Source organism: Arvicola amphibius, chromosome 12, assembly GCF_903992535.2.
Source record: "Arvicola amphibius chromosome 12, mArvAmp1.2, whole genome shotgun sequence".
NCBI lineage: Eukaryota > Metazoa > Chordata > Mammalia > Rodentia > Cricetidae > Arvicola > Arvicola amphibius.
In genome coordinates this window covers 165710658-165729651 of record NC_052058.2, presented here as the reverse complement: position 1 = coordinate 165729651, position 18994 = coordinate 165710658, and the positions used below count along the sequence as shown (strand labels likewise).

At 51.3% G+C, this 18994-nt stretch overlaps 1 protein-coding gene across 1 annotated transcript in view; it reads right to left on the bottom strand.

Annotated features, from left to right (window-relative positions):
- Positions 1 to 18994, bottom strand: part of Gdpd5 (glycerophosphodiester phosphodiesterase domain containing 5) — a 76701-nt gene that overhangs the window by 37395 nt on the left and 20312 nt on the right. Inside the window, exon 2 of the mRNA XM_038313729.1 lies at positions 12128 to 12209. The gene's annotated coding sequence lies outside the window, so the exon portion shown is untranslated. The remainder of the gene's footprint in view (positions 1 to 12127; positions 12210 to 18994) is intronic.

Here is an 18994-nt window from a genome sequence, read left to right as displayed (position 1 = left end):
TTCCCTATCATTCCCCACTTCATCTCTCTCAGCTCAGTATATAACTGGAGCTGACCCTGAACTTTGATCCTTCTGCCCCAGCCTCCCGAGTGTTGCAGGCATGTACCATCCTGCCCGGTTAGTAAGGCTTTCACATCTCTGTAGCCCCTCCCCTGCCCCCTAAGCTCCCTCCCACAGTCTCGGATCTGTTTTCTCAGTCATGTTCTTAAATATAATGTATCTGCTTATTCCCTCCGCCTGCCCACCCCGCTGTAAGTTCCACGAAGGCGAGGAGTTTTGTCTTTTTAATTCTCTGCTGTCTCCCCCGTTACTGGAACAGAGCCTGGCAATAGCAGACTTTCAAAATAAACATACTATAGAATACATGATCAGAAACACGGACAGGCACGGAGAGCTGGAAATGCAGCAAGCACTGGAAAAGGCCACACACCCATGCTTCCTCTCCATCGCCACAGTCACCTAATGCGGCAGGCACCCCATCCTAAGGCCATCCATTCAACTGTCGAACAAACCAAGCCTCAGAGAGAGAGAGAGAGAGAGAGAGAAGGAGGGAGGGAGGGAGGGAGGGAAGGAGGGAGGGAGAGAGAGAGAGAGAGAGAGAGAGCGCCATGCCTGGCCTGCACCACACTACATGAAGGCATCAGAGGTCCACTCCAGCATCCCCAAGCATTTCTGCCCCAAGGGGCATTCGGCATGGTGGGAACTGTAGAGGCTTTAGGCCAATAGGGGGTCCCCTGAGGGATGAGCCGCTACCCAGTGCTGGTTGTCAGTTTAGACCCCCCAACTCCCCCAGGACTCATCCTCCCAGGTTGGTGTTGATCAAGTGTGACCAGGGAACCAGACATCACTGGATCTTCAGCCCCACTCTGGGGATGTCACCAGCATGGTGATTCCGACATACAGATGAGAAGCCCGTCCTGCTCTGTTGACTCGGAGATGCAAGGCTATAAGTCCCCCACCAGATCTGGAGACAAGGGGGCCCTGGTCCCCGTGCTTTCCTGCAGAAGTACCACCAGCATCCACGGGAAGGAAGGGGTGTCTTCACATCCATAAAGGTCACCCTTGCACGAGTGTGGCGTGGTGTTTGGTGTGTGCATTTTCAGAGTGTATTTGCTTCCTAACCACCGCTACCTAACACCCGAGCAATCGTGCTGTCCCAGCCACCACCCAAAGCCCATGGGCAGTAGCATCCTCATTCACCCTAGGCCACCCCTCAGGCTTGACAGCTACCAAGCCACTTCAGTGGCTATAGATTTACAAGTTCTAGAGCTTATCCGCTTGCAAGCCATGCCTTTTATATAATACTGCTTTTATTAACAAAATCTCTTCGAGGTTTAACCACGTCACACCACCAAGCATCAGACTTCATCTCCTTTTCTGAGACAAGGCCAGGTAACCCGGGTTGCCCTTGAATTCAATAAGTACCTTAGGCCAGCCTTGAACTTGTCACTAGCCTCTCAAGTGCTGGAATTATAGGCATGTACCACCACTCCTGGCTACCAGTTTTTAAATAGGTAAATAATATTCGGTGGTATGGCTATTTTACCTCTTGTACCCCACTTGTTGGTTGAGGATACTCTAGGTTGTTACCAGTTTTTGCTTGTTTTGGTGTGGACATGGATTTTCACTTCTCTTGGATACGCTTGGGGATAAATTTTCTGGGCTATGTGATAACTCTTATATTTGACATTTGGTACTTATTCGGAATAAGTACCAAATCTATTTTCCAACGTGGCATACCCTTTAACTTTCTCAAAGCCTTGTCTTAGTCATTTTATATGCTAGAAGTCTGAAGCTTAGAAAGACTCCGCCTCTAACAAAGGTAATACAGAAAAGCTAAAATTCATAGCCAGGCAGTCTGGCTCCAAGGGACCTCATTCTAGCCAATGGCTTGGCAAACTATAGCCACGGCCTTGCCAAATCTGACCAGTTGCCTACTTCTTTGTTTTTTGTACAGCTTGAAACCTAAGAATGTTTTCTACATTTTTAAATCACTGGGGGAAATGGACTTAAAACAAGCATATCTTGTGACCCATAAAAATCCTATGAAAAAGGACAAGATCTCCCGAGTAAATTGGGAGCATGGGGACCATGGGAGAGGGTTGAAGGGGAGGGGAGAGAAAGGGAAGGGAGCAGAGAAAAATGTATAGCTCAATAAAATCAGTAAAAAAAAAAAAAAGAAAAAAGAAAAAATCTATGAAAACCAAAGCCCAGCAACCATAAATAAAGCTTTATCAACCATAGCTATGTTTGGCCCCCTCGGCTCGCTCGTTTGTAGCTGCTTAAACTAGAACAATAGGGCAAGTGACCACTAAGGGGTCATGTGACCTGCAGAGCCTAAAATACTTCCTGTCCGGCTCTTCAGAGGGAGGGGATGTGTTCAGATACCCTCTGCCGCAGGGCTGCCTCTTCCTCCCGTAAGCTGGGGGTATGAGTCAGGTCATGACGGAAGAAGAGAGTGCCAACGGGTACTTAGCCAGGGCTCAAGGCTGCTTCCTGGAGGCAGTGTTTGAGGTTAATTCTGCAGATGTCCACCTGCAAGGGCAGGTGTCTTCCTTGGGATTTCTGTGGCTGTGATAAAACACCATGACCAAAAGCAACTCAGGGAAGAAAGGGTTTACTCCGGCGTACAACTCTCAGGTCACGGTCCCTCGTCGAAGGATGTCAGGGAAGGGATAATTACCCCAAGAGGAAATAATCAGGACACAGTCACAATCAAGTGAAATCAAATCGAACTCCAGCAGTGTGAATAACTCAGTGTCAGTGTCCGGGTTTCACCCACGATCCTCTGGGCTCCACGGGGCCTTGGCAGCGGCACTTTTCCAGGTGTGCTATCCACAGTACCCACAGTTTGTCTCCCAGGCTCAGTTCACTCCACTCAACTGCCGCTGCCCTTGCTGTTAGGAATCACATGGCCCCGGAATCTCCAAAATGCTGTGCCTGCCCCTGTAACCTGGCTGCGTCTTCACCCCAACAGCTTCTCCTGGATGCCCCTCAGGGACTCGAACCCTGCTAAATGGTGCCAAGCCGTTGTTCCTTCATGGTTCCTTCTACCCCGGGGCTTTGACTCCAACTGAAGCTGTACCTTCACTAACGACCTCTCTTCAGGGATTCCAGTCCTGACACACAGCGCCAAGCCTCAGCTGTTCTCCATGACCCCTTCATACCTTCAAAACCAGTATCACCTGGGAGACTCTTACCCAAGTTCAGCTACCAATACAAGTACAGTCCTGGCCCCCACATATACATTCCCACATGCTCAGTCTTCCAGAGAAGGTAGAAACGGAAGTCACAGCCAGGAAGCCAGAGCTCACCCAGGCAACCCCCTGCATTAAGGTCTCCGCTGCTGTCACATCAGCTATCAATCTCATTACATCCGCCCCTGCCTCCCAGCAGGAGAAGGCGATTGCACTCCAGGCTCCGGTCTGGGCTTCAGTCTCTGGATGTGTAACAGGGGGTGACAGGCTTTGCTTTGGAGATTATGGGGCAAGCTCTGTGAACTGCTAGACTGGGGTGGAGGAGGGCCGTCTCCCTGCAAGGGCCGAGGCCCCTGGTGAATCCAGGAGCAGGGCCAGGGCTCCCTGACCATTGACTGCTGGCCTCCTAGTCACTTCAGCTAAGAATAAAAACGATAGCTCCATTCAAAAGGACAGCAGCAAAGTGGTGTCCTCTCTCCACCCCCCACCCCCACCCCCAGACCCAAGACTCTGGGATTCTACCTCTGGGCTTCTCCCAGCCTCCGGTAAATGTTTTTCCTGTCCATAGCTGGAAAATTCCTTCGATTCCCTCTGTGTGTCCCAAGCAGAGACCATCTCAGCCCTCCCTATTTCAATAACCAGGTAACCTAAGCCAGTGACCAAGACTACCTTGTCTGCCTTGGAAGACAGCAGCCAGTGGCCCCTGCCTTTCTGCAGGGAGGAATCTCCCAGGCTCTGCGAGCCCAGCTCTGTCACACTGCCTGCGTCTAAGGGCCCTCTTCAAGCCATGCCTCCTACCACCTGGCCTGGTCTTCTCTTCCCACACCTCTGCACAGAACCCCACTAAAGCCAGGGTACACTTGTACCAGCCAGGCCTCTGACCAGGACCTGCCCTGCCAATCCAGCCTGCCCTCTGCCCCATCTGAGCTACTCCTCCTAACCCTGGTAGTCTCCAGAGAGCCCCTCTTGAACCCTGGCTCAGTTAGAGGTCTCTTGCACCTACTGTAGCCTATGGGTTCTGCCACATTTCCTGGACCATTTTGTTATGTGCACTGCTGACATGGGCGCCTGCGACATGTGTGTCTGCCCCAGGGGGCAACAGACTGTCCCCATAACCCCGGGGACCAGCACAGAGCAGCGAGGAGAGAACCTTCCAGAAGCTTGCCGAACCAGTTCTACTCACCAAGTCGCCGGTCCGACAGACGCTGAGCAGCTGACACAGAGGTCATCTCTCTCAGACAAGGTTCTTTCCTCCTGTCCCCCAGCCTGTCACCACCCTCCCCTCCCAGCAGAGCTAATCACACCTCTCAGCAGCAATGATTTCTTCAAGTCACCTCCTAAGACTGCTCATACCATCAACTGCCAGAGAAATCCCCTGCCAAGAGCTTCTGCCAGCTCTGGGACGTGAGAGGTCTCTCCCTAGCCCAGAGTCCTGTGTTCTGCCTGGTCACTTGGCTCTGAGCTCTACAGCCTCCTGGCCTCACATGGAGAAAGTGTCCGCTATGGGGGTTCGGTTTGCACACCAACCTCCAAAGTCCTCTGCCACCCTAACCTCCTGGTTGTGCCTGACGTGTGTCCCCTCCCCTCTGCCCATCTATGACTGCCAGCTGCCAAGACAACCAGGCCTCAGGCCGTGATGCCCAGTCTCTTCTGTGAGACGTGAGGGCATGAGTGTTAATGTGGTCTCCCTCAGGAGACTTGTGATGTGACTTTGCACGTCATTATCTCTGAGCCTTACATTACATGTCACGGGATTGGGGCTAGACAAAAGAGCACCAGAGAGCGCTCACATCTGCAGGACAAAGCAATGGGGTGATGGCTCGGTGGGTAACATGTCTGCCATGTGTGCAAGAGGACCTGAGTTCGATCCCCAGGACCTACACAAGAAAGCTGGGCATAGAGCTGAGGTGAGATGGCTCAGTGGGCAAAGGCTTGCCACTCAGCCTGATGACCCAAGAGTTTGACCCCCAGAATGAACTCACATGGTAGAAGAGAACTGATTCCCACAAGTTTTCCTCTGACCTCCACAGGGGCACTGAGATACACACACACACACACACACACACACACACACACACACACTAAACCCAGACAGGGTTGTGTGTACTTACAAGCACTCTAGGGAGGTGGAGACAGGCAGAACCTGTGGCTCCATGGCAGCTAGCCTAAAATGCTGAGTTGCTGGCCAAATGAGAGACCCTGTCTCAGAAACAGGGGGTCCCTACCTAAGAAAGGACACACACACAAAGGAGTAGAACGTGGGTGCTTGGTTGACAAACAAATCTTGAAAATGCTACTGTAAATACAGGGAGCCACTTAAAATAGATGGCTTACTAAGTGATTCTATTTATAAGGTCTGCCCGGGCAAACAGAAAATGATGAAGGAATAATCTCAGGGCTGGGAGTGTGAGAGAGGGATGGGGCACCCGACAGTGGGTCTGGGGCTGCTTCTGGAAGGGATGAAACGTTACAGAATTAGTGGTAATGCTTCTGTGACTGTGACTCTACTAAAAACCACTGTGTTGTGCTCTCTAAATAGGCAAGTCGTAGCCAGGTGTAGTGCACACACCTTTAATCCTAGTTCTCCAGAGGCAGAGGCAGGACGATCTCTACGAGTCTACAGAGCCTGGTCTACAGAGTGAGTTTTCAGGGCAGTCAGGGCTACATAGTAAAACTCTGTCTCAAAAAAAAAAAAAAAAAAAAAAAAAGCAAGCAAGTTGTGTCAGGTGCACTTAGTGGCATGTGCCTATAACTACATCACTCAGGAGACTGAGGCAGGAAGGCCACCCTGGTCTATAGAGTTCAAGGCAAGAATAAAACAAGGCTGGGCATTCTTAGTGCATATTTTTAACCCCAACACTTGGGAACCCAAGGCAGGTATATCTCTGTTGAGTTCCAGGCTAGCCTGGTCTACATATCAAATTCTAGGCCTGCCAGAGAGTCCATGGTGAGGCCCTGTTTCAAACAATATAACAAACAATCCAATAACAATGAAATAGACACATTGTATCTTATATAATAACACTGTTTGCTTTTTATTTGTCCAGCTCTGAAAGGGTCACTGTAACAGAAGGAACAGGGCTCTTGCTGTGCCTGGGCCCCTCCATTCCTGCCAGGCTGGGGTCTCTGGGACACTCCAGTTCTGAGAACTGTCCTGCCCCTTCAAGGAGCTCTTATGCTCAAACTCACCGGAATCATTCTATGGTTTGCAGCCCAAACCCTTTACTAGGACAAGGGTGACACTGTGGCCCCAGATCTCCAGTGCTGCCCAAGGACCCTCCAGAAAACAACCCTACCAAGTGGAGACCCTGTCCTGAGAGACATGGGTAAACTATGGCACACCATACATAGAATAGTATTTAACAATAAACAGAAATCAGCAGCCTGGGAGTGGCCGCAGAGGCCTGTAATCCCAGCACTGGGGAATCTCACGGGGACACTTTGTGTCCAAGAAAGAACTAGCAAGCCACAGAAAGACAAGGGGAAAAACTTGGAAGCATAGTGGTAGATGACAGCAGGCCTCTTTTAGAGATTCTAGAACAGGCAAAAATAGAGGCAACAAAGAAGATCAGTGCTTGCCTGGGGCTCCAGGGGGAGGGAGAACCAGGTGGAACTCAGAAGTGAGGGCAGCCTCACTATTCCGCATGGCCCAGTAATGTACCAGTTGTCACACACCAGAGCTCCGGCCATGCAAGCCCCAACTCTAGTCCATAACAAGGCATTGACACTCATCCATCAATTGTCCCAAGGGTACCGCAGGAACAGAGAATGTAAAATACCCTCTTGAGCAGCACTAAACACAGCACCTAGAAAGTTCCTACAGTCACGGCGTCCACAACACCGCCTAGCAGGAACAATCTCTGCGGTGCCCACCGTAAGACCTACCAGGCCTCCTATGCCCAGGATGCGCCCCCAACACCTACTAATCCTCACGCCCGCGGAGCCGAACCATCCCATGCATCAGGCAAGTGACAGCAAGATGGACAGCAGTTGTTGAGATTAGCAGCAATGACACGGTACCTGTGTTATCCTGCCATTCCTACAGCACATGTGCTCAGCTTACACCCTGCTGAGAGCTTCAATCAACTTCTCTAAGGGCTAAAGTGGATATTTAAAAGTCTATTAAACACGCACATGCACGCGTGCGCGCGAACACACACACCCACACACACCCCCCAAGTGATCACACAGATAGTCTCAGGGATGCTAAATAACGTCCAGGCTACCTCTGCAGCAGCCCCCAGGCTGGGCCAGTCCTCAGTCTGGTCCTGTCTATTTCCCCATCACCGAGAGCCAGCAGCCTATGCTTCCCAGGGCACTGGGTTTGAGTTGGCCTCAGGGACACCCAGGCCAGGAACTGAAAGCGGAAACCCCTGAGGGTGCCAGGACTGGGTGTGGGGCCTTGCCTTCTCCGTGGTCTGCCAGGCCCCCATGGAAGGAAGGATACACTGGGAAATATCTTCTCCTTGGCTGCACCCACTGGGGCTCAACCCCAGCCAAGTCCAGCAATGGTGGTCTGAGGTTAAGCTCGGCCACAACAGGCTACCCCCGTTTTCTGGGTGGCCACATCTCTGTCCTTTCTCAGACACTCTCTAGGGACTTCCTCAGCACTCAACTCCTGACACCCTTCCGCCACCAGCTCTTTCTTCATCTCCAGGGCAAAGCAGAGAGGTGGCGGCTCAGGGCGGGCAGGATATCCCACAGTGCTGATGATGGCAGAGGAGGCCCTCTGCTCCTTGGGCAAACCATGAAGAATCACCTGACCCTGGAAGTTCTCACTCCCACGGGCTTGTGGAAAGCCCAACCAGAGAAGCACGAGGCTAGCCAATCCCTACCTGCCCTGCTCTTGGCCCGGTCGGCGGAGCCTCTCAGAGGCCCTAGGTCCCCAAGACTTCTCCAGATGACTTGCATGGACAGCAGCAGGCTGTCACCATCTTACTTGCGTTCTTGGGTGATGTGCGTCACCTCTTTGGATCTTAGAGAAAGCCCTAGGCTCGGTGAATCAAGAGGAAAGAGGTAGACCTAGGGCAGGCAGGAAATCTAAGTCCCTGGGCAGTGGAGGTAGAAGAGACTGAGAAGAGACCTGCTGGCAGAAGGAAGCACAAGGAGGCCTCCCAAGTAGGCCCCGCCCCACCATACCTGCTCTCTGTTTGGGGAAAGAGCAACTCAGTGGGGGAAGGCTTCGAGCCAGAGCCCTCAAAGAATTAATCATGCCATAATTAGGGCCATTATGAATCTTCTGCATGGTAATGCCAGGCTCTCTTGTTTACCCAACTCTTCAGGCACAGGAGATTGCTGGCTCTTCTGGGAAAGAACTGGAGCCCAGGGAAGCTCAGGTCTTCCTGTAGTTGTGCTGCCTCCAGGCCCAGGAAGGCCTGGTCTTCTCAGAGTGTGCTCCCCCAGGTGATTCAGTTTTCCCAGCTCCTGGGGTGTTCTCTCCTACCCCTGACCTGGATAAGGTCAGCTTTCTCCTACCTCAGCCTGTCCTGCCCTCAGGCTTTGAGCTCTGTACTGATATTTTAGAAGCTTCTACTGGGGTTAGGTGTGACTGAGTGGGAGATTCATCTGGAAGCAGTACAGCCAGCCCTTCCTTTCCCTCAAGAAGATGACCTCGATGTAGCAAAGGCAACCTCCATCACAAATGCAGGCACAGTGCTTTACAGTTTACAAAGAAGTTACGCACACGTCATCCTGGTGGGGTGTCACGCCAACTTCCCAGGTAATTACCAAGATCCTCATTTCAGAGACTTCATCAATGAGAGGAGGAGTAGGAAGCTGCCCAGGGCCTCAGACACTCAGAATGACAGATTCTGAGCCTTGCCTTGGCACTGGGTGGAGGCCCATGTGTCTGCAGTGCCTTCTCCCTCAGACAGGGGCTTGGGCAATAAACCTGCATGTCTAGGGTACATTCAATGCCATGGTTTTGACAGGTTCAAGTACCTGCCTAGAAGCCTTGGGTTCTCTTGGGACCCAAAACCCATAGGGACCCCCTCCATCTAGGTCAGTGGTTCCCAACCAGTGGGTTGAGACCCCTTTACCAAACTTCTGTCTCTGAAAATATTTACACTACAATCATAACAGTAGCAAAATCACAGTTATGAAGTAGCAACAAAAATAAGTTTATGGTTGGGGGTCACTACAACATGAGGAACTGTATTAAAGGGTTGCAGCATTAAGAAGGTTGAAAACCACAGTCCTAAGCCAAAGCTACAAGCACAGGACAGAAGAATCACCTCAAATTCAAAAAGAATCACTCACCAGGTACAGTGGCACATGCCTTTAATCCCAGCACTTGGGAGGCCACCAAAGAGACAGGTAGATCTCTGTGAGTTCGTAGCTAACCTGAACTACATAGCAAGTTTGTCTACATAGCAAGTTCCAGGCCAGCCAGGGCTACCAAGGGAGATCCTGTCAACAAAGGCTGGCTAGTCCTGCCAGGGAGCAGAGCTTTGCTTCACAAAACCATAGACTTCAGGCCCCATATGCCCCAAGCCAATGTCAACATCGGCTCTCCCAGCTGAGCATATCCCTAGCACTCAGTAGGCTGGGACAGGAGGAACATGAGTTCAAAGCTACCCTTTACTGCAAAGCAATACCCATCTTAAAATAAATGAATGAAAAAATACATGTCTTTAATAAAAATCATTTCCCTCAAGATGACCATAACTATAGAATTTTAGAGCAAGCTTCTAAGATTTCAGGACTAGGAAGTCACAAAAGATAGATCCTCAGGACACTCTCTCTGACCTCTCCTCCATGCAGATGGCCCTGTGCAGCAACTAGCTGCTCTGCTCAGCTACTTAGACCAGCTCCAATGACAATCCTACCACTCTGGAAGCTTGGGCAACCCTTCCAAGTCATCAGGACTGCAGGAAGGCTGTCCTGGGAGGAGTTCCTGCCCCTGTCATGGCTCCTCTCACTCACGAGCACTGCCTGGTTCTCCCTGGAACAATTAGAACCTGTGAGGATCCCAAAGACCTTTGGCTGAGTCTAGAGGGCCAGCAGGGGGCCTAGCATGGGGCTGATTCACCGCCTTCTCATCTACTCTCAGGTGTATGTCCAGGGCTCTGCCTAACAGCCCAGTTATTCAGCCAAAGGGCTCAGCAGGCTTTCTCATGCCCTCTAGGGCCCTGAGAAAGGGGTCTATTCGCTTGAGGTGGCATGGGGAAGAAGGAAGCTGGGTCTGGCAGAGACTTGACGCCTTGCAAACTCTCTCTGCCCAGTTTTTGTCCCGTAAGGGAAAGGGGAGTGATGATTTATTTACTTAGGTAAACCAGCAGAGTTCTTATCCAAACAGCTTCTCCAATCAGGCCCAGTATGAAGAGAAGCAAGCCCCTCATATCTAAGGACACTTCTCCTGTTTCCTTCATCCTGCACCAGGCTCCAAAGGCTGACAGCTTCAATACCTGTACCCTGCTCCTCCCCCCACAACTCCCATTCATATTAACACAGGGACTTGTGCAAGCCCTGGGCTGAGTCATCCTGTCCCCAAGCCACTGACTCTGCTCTTTGGGCTCACATGGACTAGCCGAGCCCTTGAGAGACATCACTGAGCTCAGTACCTGGGTATCATCTACTTCTATCCAGAATCCTGTCCCAGCCTTGTCTGAAGCCCCAAATATTTGCCACTTTGTACCCAGTGATAGAGACACAAGACACCACAGACCCAGACCCCTCCCTGCCAAGGAGTGGCTGTATCGGGAAACCTGGGTATCACGCACTGGGTTAGGCACCAAGGGGATGCCCACGGATTTGCCAGTGAGAAAAACTGGTTAGATGTGCAAAGCAAGGGGAGAAAGAACCAAACAGGGCTTTTAAAACCAGATACGGCCAGGGCTACACCACAAGGTCCTGTCTCTAAATAAACAAACCACACAGTTACAGGACCCCAAAGTCCAAGCTGAATTCTGCCTTTGAATAATAATTAGTTGTTTCCCAACTTATAGGGAAAAATTAAGTTGCTTTTTTTAAAAAAGCCTCAATTAGGCACACTTCTACAACTTTCTTTTCTTTAGGCTCTGATACAGGTTTGCAGCTTCTTTCTTTAGGCTCTGATACAGGTTTGCAGCTTCTTTCTTTAGGCTCTGATACAGGTTTGCAGCTTCCGCCCCAGGTCTGGTGAAGGTGACCTGAGGCTGTGCGCAGGACCCCACCTCCACCTCCGTCCTCTCACCCATCATTACCGGCTGTCTAGACCCCGCAGCATTCTGCAAAGAGAAGCAGTCTCTCTGCCTGGGCGTGTCTCAGAACATGAGGCCTAAACCTGTCTTCACCTCCTTCAAAAGTCCAGCGTTCTTTCTGGTGATTAGAGCCTTGATTGACGGCTGAGGAAGAAAGCCCTGGGAGCTGAGACCCCTCTCAGGGCTGGGGGCAGTTCCGTTGTGCAGGCCTCCAGTCCTGCCATGTGCCATTTGTTCCTTTGACCAAAAACCACGGCTCTCTGTTCAGATGAATCCTCCCTGAAGCTGTAAGCCCATTAAAAGCCCCAAAGTGGAGTTCAAAGAAATAACTACTATGAGCTAAGAGAAATACACAGGGGCTGGAGACAGCCTATATTGCTTACATTCAAAACCCAGGTTTCCTATTTAGTTAACTGGGCCAGGGACTTCCTGTCACTATGCTTCAGTTTCCTGATATTATAACATTTATAACTGACTTATAAACCATCATCCTCATGGGCTGCTACAAGGATTAAGTGAGCTACTACATCAGATGAGACCCGGCGTGCAGACAGAGGTCCCTCTTCTTGGTACTGCGCTTTCCTTCCCCATAGATGGGACAATTGTCCCTGTCCCTCCTGATTTTCTTCACAGACTGCGGAGTTCTTTCCCAAGGGAGAAGCAGGCATTGTTTCAGGTACCAGGGGGCTGTTCTCTGCAGCCTGTTTCTACTTCCTCCCCCCCTCCCCACTTCCTTTCCTCTTTCTTTACCTGGAAGAAGGTTCAGTGGCTGTTGGCTGTGCTCCAGGGGTGTCCTGTTCACAAAGATGGTGATGTCACTTCAATCAGAGAGCTGAGGAAACAAGGGACAAACTCGCTGAGAGCCTTCATCTCCCACTCAGCATCTTTCGTCCACACCCAGCTTCAATGAGTCAGCTGCTTCCCACCCTGAAGCTGCCCACTCTGGCCCAGAAGTGGGCCCACTGATGGGTAGCCCCCAGGAAGCCCCTAGTCCCTAAGAAAAAAGCTAAGAAGTTGGTGGCAGATCCTGGGACACACGGTCCACTGCCATTCCTGTAGGACAAACCCAGAGAGTCTGCTCCATGAACACCTATGCCCCTAGTCAGGGCCCATGAGAACAGGCCCCAGGTACGGTCATCCTGGGGCAGAGAGACCTTTCTGCTGCCAGGGAACCTGCTTCCTCAAGGAGCTGTGAGACCAGCTGTTCTTCCAAGGAAGCCAGGGGAAGAAGGGGAGGGCCGGTGGGCAGGAGGTGGATCTGGCACCACAATTATGTGCCTGTATTCTGACTCATGCATTGCCTCCCCACCAGCTCCCACGGCCAGGAGGACAGTGTCCCCCCCCCCCCCCCAGGATCTATGAAGAGACATAGGAGACTGGGCTGTAGAAGAGAAGGGTAGAGGAAGGGGCCTTGAATCAGCACTTCATACTTCAGAGGACATCGTCACCTTGCCTATTCAGAGACACCAAGCCTGGTAGGGCCAGGGCCTGCTGTATCACACAGGGCAGAATAGCTCAGGCGTGAGCCTCTGTCAATTTGACAGCTCTCCCCAGCCCAGTCAGATCTTAGAGCCAGCATGAAGCAGCACACAGTCAACCAACTTCAGAGTGGGCAGACAGAGTTGGGCCCAGAAGCAGCTTCAACAGACCTGGGAGCATCCACCCTCCCTCCACTACCCTCGGCCCCATCCCTGCCTACCTGCCCCAGCCCTGCCTCCGTAGCTCTTCTGAGGTTCCTCACAATCCCTGGGATGTGATAGACTTTATAGTTTACAAAGCACACTTATTGACACAGGCTAGTGCAGGCCTGTAAAGGAGTCAGGAGACCAAGGTAGAGGGCAAAAAGAGGTCAAGGGCTTGTGGGCTCACAGAGTGACTCAAGGCCAGCCTGGACAACTTAGTGAGATGTCTCAAATATTTTAAAAGGTAAAAGAAGGCTGGGGATATAGCACACAAGACCCTGGGTCCAAGCCCACACACACACATGGATCCTCAGGCTTAAGATAGAGGATTATAAACAGGGCAGGACAACTCAGATTTGAGAGTGCCAGGAACCATCCTGGAATCTCGTGAGCTGCAGTTGGCTTCAGTGACTCCAGTTTGGGTCTGGGGTTCTGCATTCCCACGCCAACGAGCCAAGGATCACCAGTCACGAGGACCTCAAGGAGAATACAGCACTGGGGTAAGCTGCCCAGCGTGGAATCTCGGCTTGTGTACTGTGATCTTGACTCTCTTACTTAATCTGCTTCTGAATAAAGCCGTAATGATGATGCTCACTAGCCTGTGTATGTGCGGAAGTAATCAGCTCACACGTGTCAAGTACTCACGTGAGTCTTACTAGATTGGACACTGAGGCTCTAGGGGTCTAGGGGTCTGGAAAGATGGCTCGGTGGGTAAAGGCACCTATTGCCAAGTAAAAGGAGAGAACTGACTCTCTCAGTTGTCTCCTACCTTCTCTCTCTCTCTCTCTCTCGCTCTCTCTCTCTCTCTCACACACACACACACACACACACGTTAGAAATAAAAATCTCTAAAAAAAAATAAAGCAGAGGGCCCTAGGAAACGGGCACGTCCAGCAAAATGGCAGAGTTTAAATTAAACACCAAACCTCCCCGCAACCTCTTTTTTACTCTACTGAGTCAAGATTTAATTTTAAACTCCGAGGCCCAGACTGTTCTCACACTTAAAGCAATCTTTCTGCCTTAGTCTCTCGAGGGGTTAGGATTATCGTGAAGGATCACGAAGATATCCTTTTCATTTTCTTTTAATATTCTTTTTCCATTGTGTAGTTTTAAATTTTTTTTCTCATGTAAATGGGTACATGTAGCATATGTGTGTTTATGGGTGTTCATGTATACGGGCACACATGTGTGCAGGCGTGTGATGTGCACATGTGTGCATATGGAGGCCTAAGGTTGACTCTGTGAATCTTCTTCCGTTACCCCCAACCTCATTCACATTCTAAGGCACAGTCTCTTAGAACTTGCCAGTAGGCCAGCCTGGATGGCTAGCTTGCTCCAGGTGTCCGCCATCTCCGCTTTCTAAACCCTAGAATCACAGGCAGGCCTCTGTGCCCATAGGTTCACACGGGGATCCACACTGGAGCCTCACATCTGTACACACAATCACTGTACCCCCCCGAGCCACCTGCCAAAAGCCCTTAGCACTGTTTGCGATCCACTGTATTTTATTGTTCGGAGACAGGGTCTCACAAAAACCCAGGCTAAACTCAAGCTCCCTGTGTAGCTCAAGACTACCTTGTGCTTCTGATCCTCCTCCATCTCCCCAGTGCTGGGGTACAGAGGGGGTGCCACCCAGTGCTGGGGTACAGAGGTGATGGAGGAGTGTCTATGTGTTACTTTCATTTTTTTAATAAAGATACTGCCTTGGCCCTTTAAGAGAACAGAAAATTAGGTAGGCGGAGTAGACAGAACAGAATGCTGGGTAGCAGGCAGTGGGGAGCCGCTTCAGGCAGTAGCGATATGCAGTCACCATGATTCTCCTCTCTGAGATGGACGCAGGTTAAGATCTCTCCTGGTAAGCCACACCTCGTGGTGCTACACGGATTACTAAATATGGGTTAAAGGAAGATGTGAGAATTAACCAATAAGATGCTACGGATAATGGGCCAGGCAGTGTTTTAAAAGAATACAGTTTCCATGTAATTATTTTGGGTAAAGTTAGCAGGGTGGCGGGACACAGTCCACCGCTCCCTTCTACACAGAGGTGTGCCACCCAGTGCTGGGGTACAGAGGTGTGCCACTCAGTGCTCAGATGACAGAGGGGTGCCACCCAGTGCTGGGGTACAGAGGTGTGCCACCCAGTGCTGGGGCGACAGAGGGGTGCCACCCAGTGCTGGGGTACAGAGGGGTGCCACCACTCACAGTTTATGTGGTACTGAGGGTCGAACTCAGGACGTCGTACATGCTAGATGAGCACTCTACCAACTGAGCCCCAGCCCCACAACCCATGATTTTTTGAAACAAACTTTGCAATACAGAGCTGCACAAACATCACTGTTGGCAGGAGACATTGGCCACACTTGGTATGGAGGCACAGAGATGGGGCAGGGAACCCATGCAGTCCCCGAAAGTTGTTATTATCTAAGTCCATGCCCCAGCCTGGAGCTCTTTCCACCATGCCTCTCGGTTCTACGGGGAAGAGGAAGTGTGACAGACCCACACTGAGGTACCTCACCTGGGCTAGCAGCTACCAGAAAAGAAGATGCAGAGGCTACCCCCATCTCTTCTCTTCCCACTGGGTCTTGTGCCCACCAGGCAAGCCAAGATACAACAAATAGTCTCACACCTGAAGTGAACCAAGAGACTTCATTTCCTGTCTCTGGCTGAGTTGTTAGCTTAGTCTCCCGTCCCCTAGTGGGGGTCCAGGCCTGGTACCATCAGTCCCACCAGCCTTCACAGCAAGGGATAGCGAGAGTCAGTGAGTCACTAGAAGGAAGGTCTGGGCCCCAAACAGGAAGTGGCTCTTCAGTCTGAAACCTCCTGCAAGATCGAAGAAGGGGGAGACGCTGATGGCCTAAAGGAAGTTGCTGGAACACCAGCACCTGCTGAGATTTCACTTCTACTGCCCTAGCCAACACCACTCCGGCCCAGGGCAAACCTGTCTCCTGTTCCTGAAGAACAAAAGGTGTGCCTATCCAGATGCCTGCCCGACATCTGCTGAGAGGAATACGTGTTGCTGGCATGTGTGTGTGTGTGTGTGTGTGTGTGTGTGGTGTTTTCTTCCTTTTGCATTTTATTAGTGGGGTTCACAGGAAATGCAAACGGTACCCAAGGAACCCCTTACAATAGTTAACAATTCCTGTTGTGCTCATGCAACAGGAAATGAGATCCTCGCGCTTTTAAAAAACTATATTTATTTACTTTGCATATTTATTTTCTTTTGTGCGTGTGACAGCGTAAATGCAGCACTCAGAGGACCACTTGTGGGCGTCAATTCCTGTCTCCCACATGTGAGTCCCAGGGGTTACAGGTATGCACCACCATGCTTGGTCTATTTATTAGTTTCTGGGGTGCTAGACATTAAGCCTAGCGTCTTGGGCTTGCTAGGCAAGCAATCTCCCACTGAGACATACCCTCGTCCATCCCTTATCATTTTTTCCTTTATACTTTGAGGCAGGGGCTTGCTAGATCACCCAGGCATTCATTGACCATGTGATCTTAGTGCTTCAGTCTCTCATGGCATTGAGCCTGCATGGCTTGGCCAGGTTAAGTATCTTAATTTAAAAACCAATACTAATTAGGATATATATTGTTTAATTTTAATAAATTTATAAAGACAACGTCTGCAAGGATAGAATAAATTTTCTTGTATTTCTAGTTTACGTTTTTGACAGAAATAAATTCAAACTTTACACAGTGTGCACGGGGAATGTGGCCCTGGGGGCGGAGAGCGACAAAGCCTTCACACTGCACGCAGGGCCAGCGCTAGGCCATTGAGCCACACCCCCAGGGCTCAACACCCCCCCCCCCCCCCCGCGCCCTTCGCGAGATAATTGCATCTTGTTTTTAATCCTTTAGATCACCGCTGCCAACAGAACACAAATATTATGAAGATCTTGCTGAAGTGAAAACTAATATGTTTTATGAGACAAATGAAAACGAAATGTAAATCTCACTAGGCCCTCAACAAAAACGCCCAACACACAGAGGCGTTAGCGACGCGTAAACACTCTCACTGACGGAGAGATGGCTCAGGGGGTAAAGCGCTTGCTGGGCAATCGTGAGGACCTGAGTTTGAATCCCCAGAACCTGCATAAAGCCAGGCATGGCGTCGGCAGCGGCAGCGTGTACCTGTAATCACGACACTCCTGCGGGGAGGTGGGGGGTGGAGGCGAGAATCCCCGAGGCTCACAGGCCAGCTAGGCTGGTGTGTACAACACTGAACGACAAAGAGACTGTGTCTCAAGCAAGATGGAAGGTGAGGGCCGAGCCCCAAGGTTGTCCTCCAACCTAGACACACACATACACACACACACACACACACACACACAGAGAGAGAGAGAGAGAAAATAAAGGAATACAGACACTCAATATTTTGTCACTTTAAGTAATGAAACGGCCTCTTTTCATGTGTAGTTAGTTCCGTTCCTACAAGGAAGACAGGCTCGCCACGGTGGAAAGGCCAAGCTGACTGTTTAATACCCCAGAGACAGGCCAAGATGCCGGCACACACCGTTTCGCTCCGCTGCAAAAGGGATCCACCACCCATTTCCAGAGCTTTCTTGGGTGCCCCGTGGACCGAGAGCACGGACTAGAGGAGCTCCAATTACAATGGAGATGGATTTTGTGTGGAGAAGGCTGAGGGCAGGGAGGGAGACGTCTTCCTGCGGGGGGGGCGGGGGGGGTGTCAAAGCTGTCCCCCAGTCCCTAGCATGGGGCCGAATCCGTGCGGGTATCAGTAGACTTCTGGCCACACCGCACCGCCCCAGCTCAGCTCCTCACACTGTTTCCAGGAGTCTAGGCCACCACCCTAGGTCCTACCTTGATCCCCTTGGGGCCTGAGGGTTTTCCAAGATTCAGCGCGGGTCTCAGCTTTGCCTCAAAATGAACAGGAAGTTCAGTGGCAGGGTGACAGACAGCAGGACCAGACCCAGATGACCATAAAGTCTCTAACACAGCAGGTCCTAAGCTGACAGGGACAGAGTGTGTGTGTGTGTGTGTGTGTGTATGTGTGCGCACGTGCGCATGCACGCGTGTGTTGGGGAGCGTGAGAGCAAGGGGATCACACGGTTCCATCTGTCCTTACTTCCCAAGCAAAGAGGGGCCATGACTGGGCTGGAGCAGAGCTGAGGAAGTGCAGTGAACTGGCCATAGACCTAGAAGAAGGCCTTGGCCCTCCCACCTCTACCCTTCTGCTGTGTAATCACAAGCCAGTCACCTCGTGTCTCCGGGCATCACCCTGACCAACAGTGATTTACTGGGTACCATACTAAAATCAGCGGACTTTAGAGGAACATCCGTCCAAGTTTGGTTAGGAACCTGAGGCATTGAAGTTCAGAGAAGGAAGAGAACATAGCCAACGTCACACAGCAGGCAACAGAATCTGGCTGGACCAGAACCCAAGCCCAAGTCTTCAGGACTAGACTCCCAGAGACCTGAGTCAGGAGCCAAAACTGTGGTGAAAATGCCTGTGCTGTCAGAAGATAGGAGAGTCAGGGTGGACACCACTGACCAACCAGAGCTAGCCAGACCCAGCTCAGTCAGAACAGCGTGGACGGACTGAGCCGTGAATTCCCTAGGGAGGAAAAGCCAAGTGCAATGGAAGATGGACCAGCCAAGGTCCTCCCTCCATGGCCCTGACCTACGCCAGTGTCCTTCCGTTCACTGATGCCCTCTGGGCCGGAAGGAAGTGCCACAGCCTGGCAAGCGGCAGACATGCTGTTGCCAGTCCTCTGGGGTCACAGGGGCACCTAGAAGCTGAGTTCAAGGACACTCGGGCTGGAGGAACACCAGGTGTGGTGATGTCTCTGCTGACTGTGTGGTCCCTGGGATCTCTTTCTGCACCCTGCCTACAAGCTGTCGCTCACGGAGCGTGTGTGTGTGTGTGTGTGTGTGTGTGTGTGTGTGTGTGCGCGCGCGCACGCTGGGTTCTGGG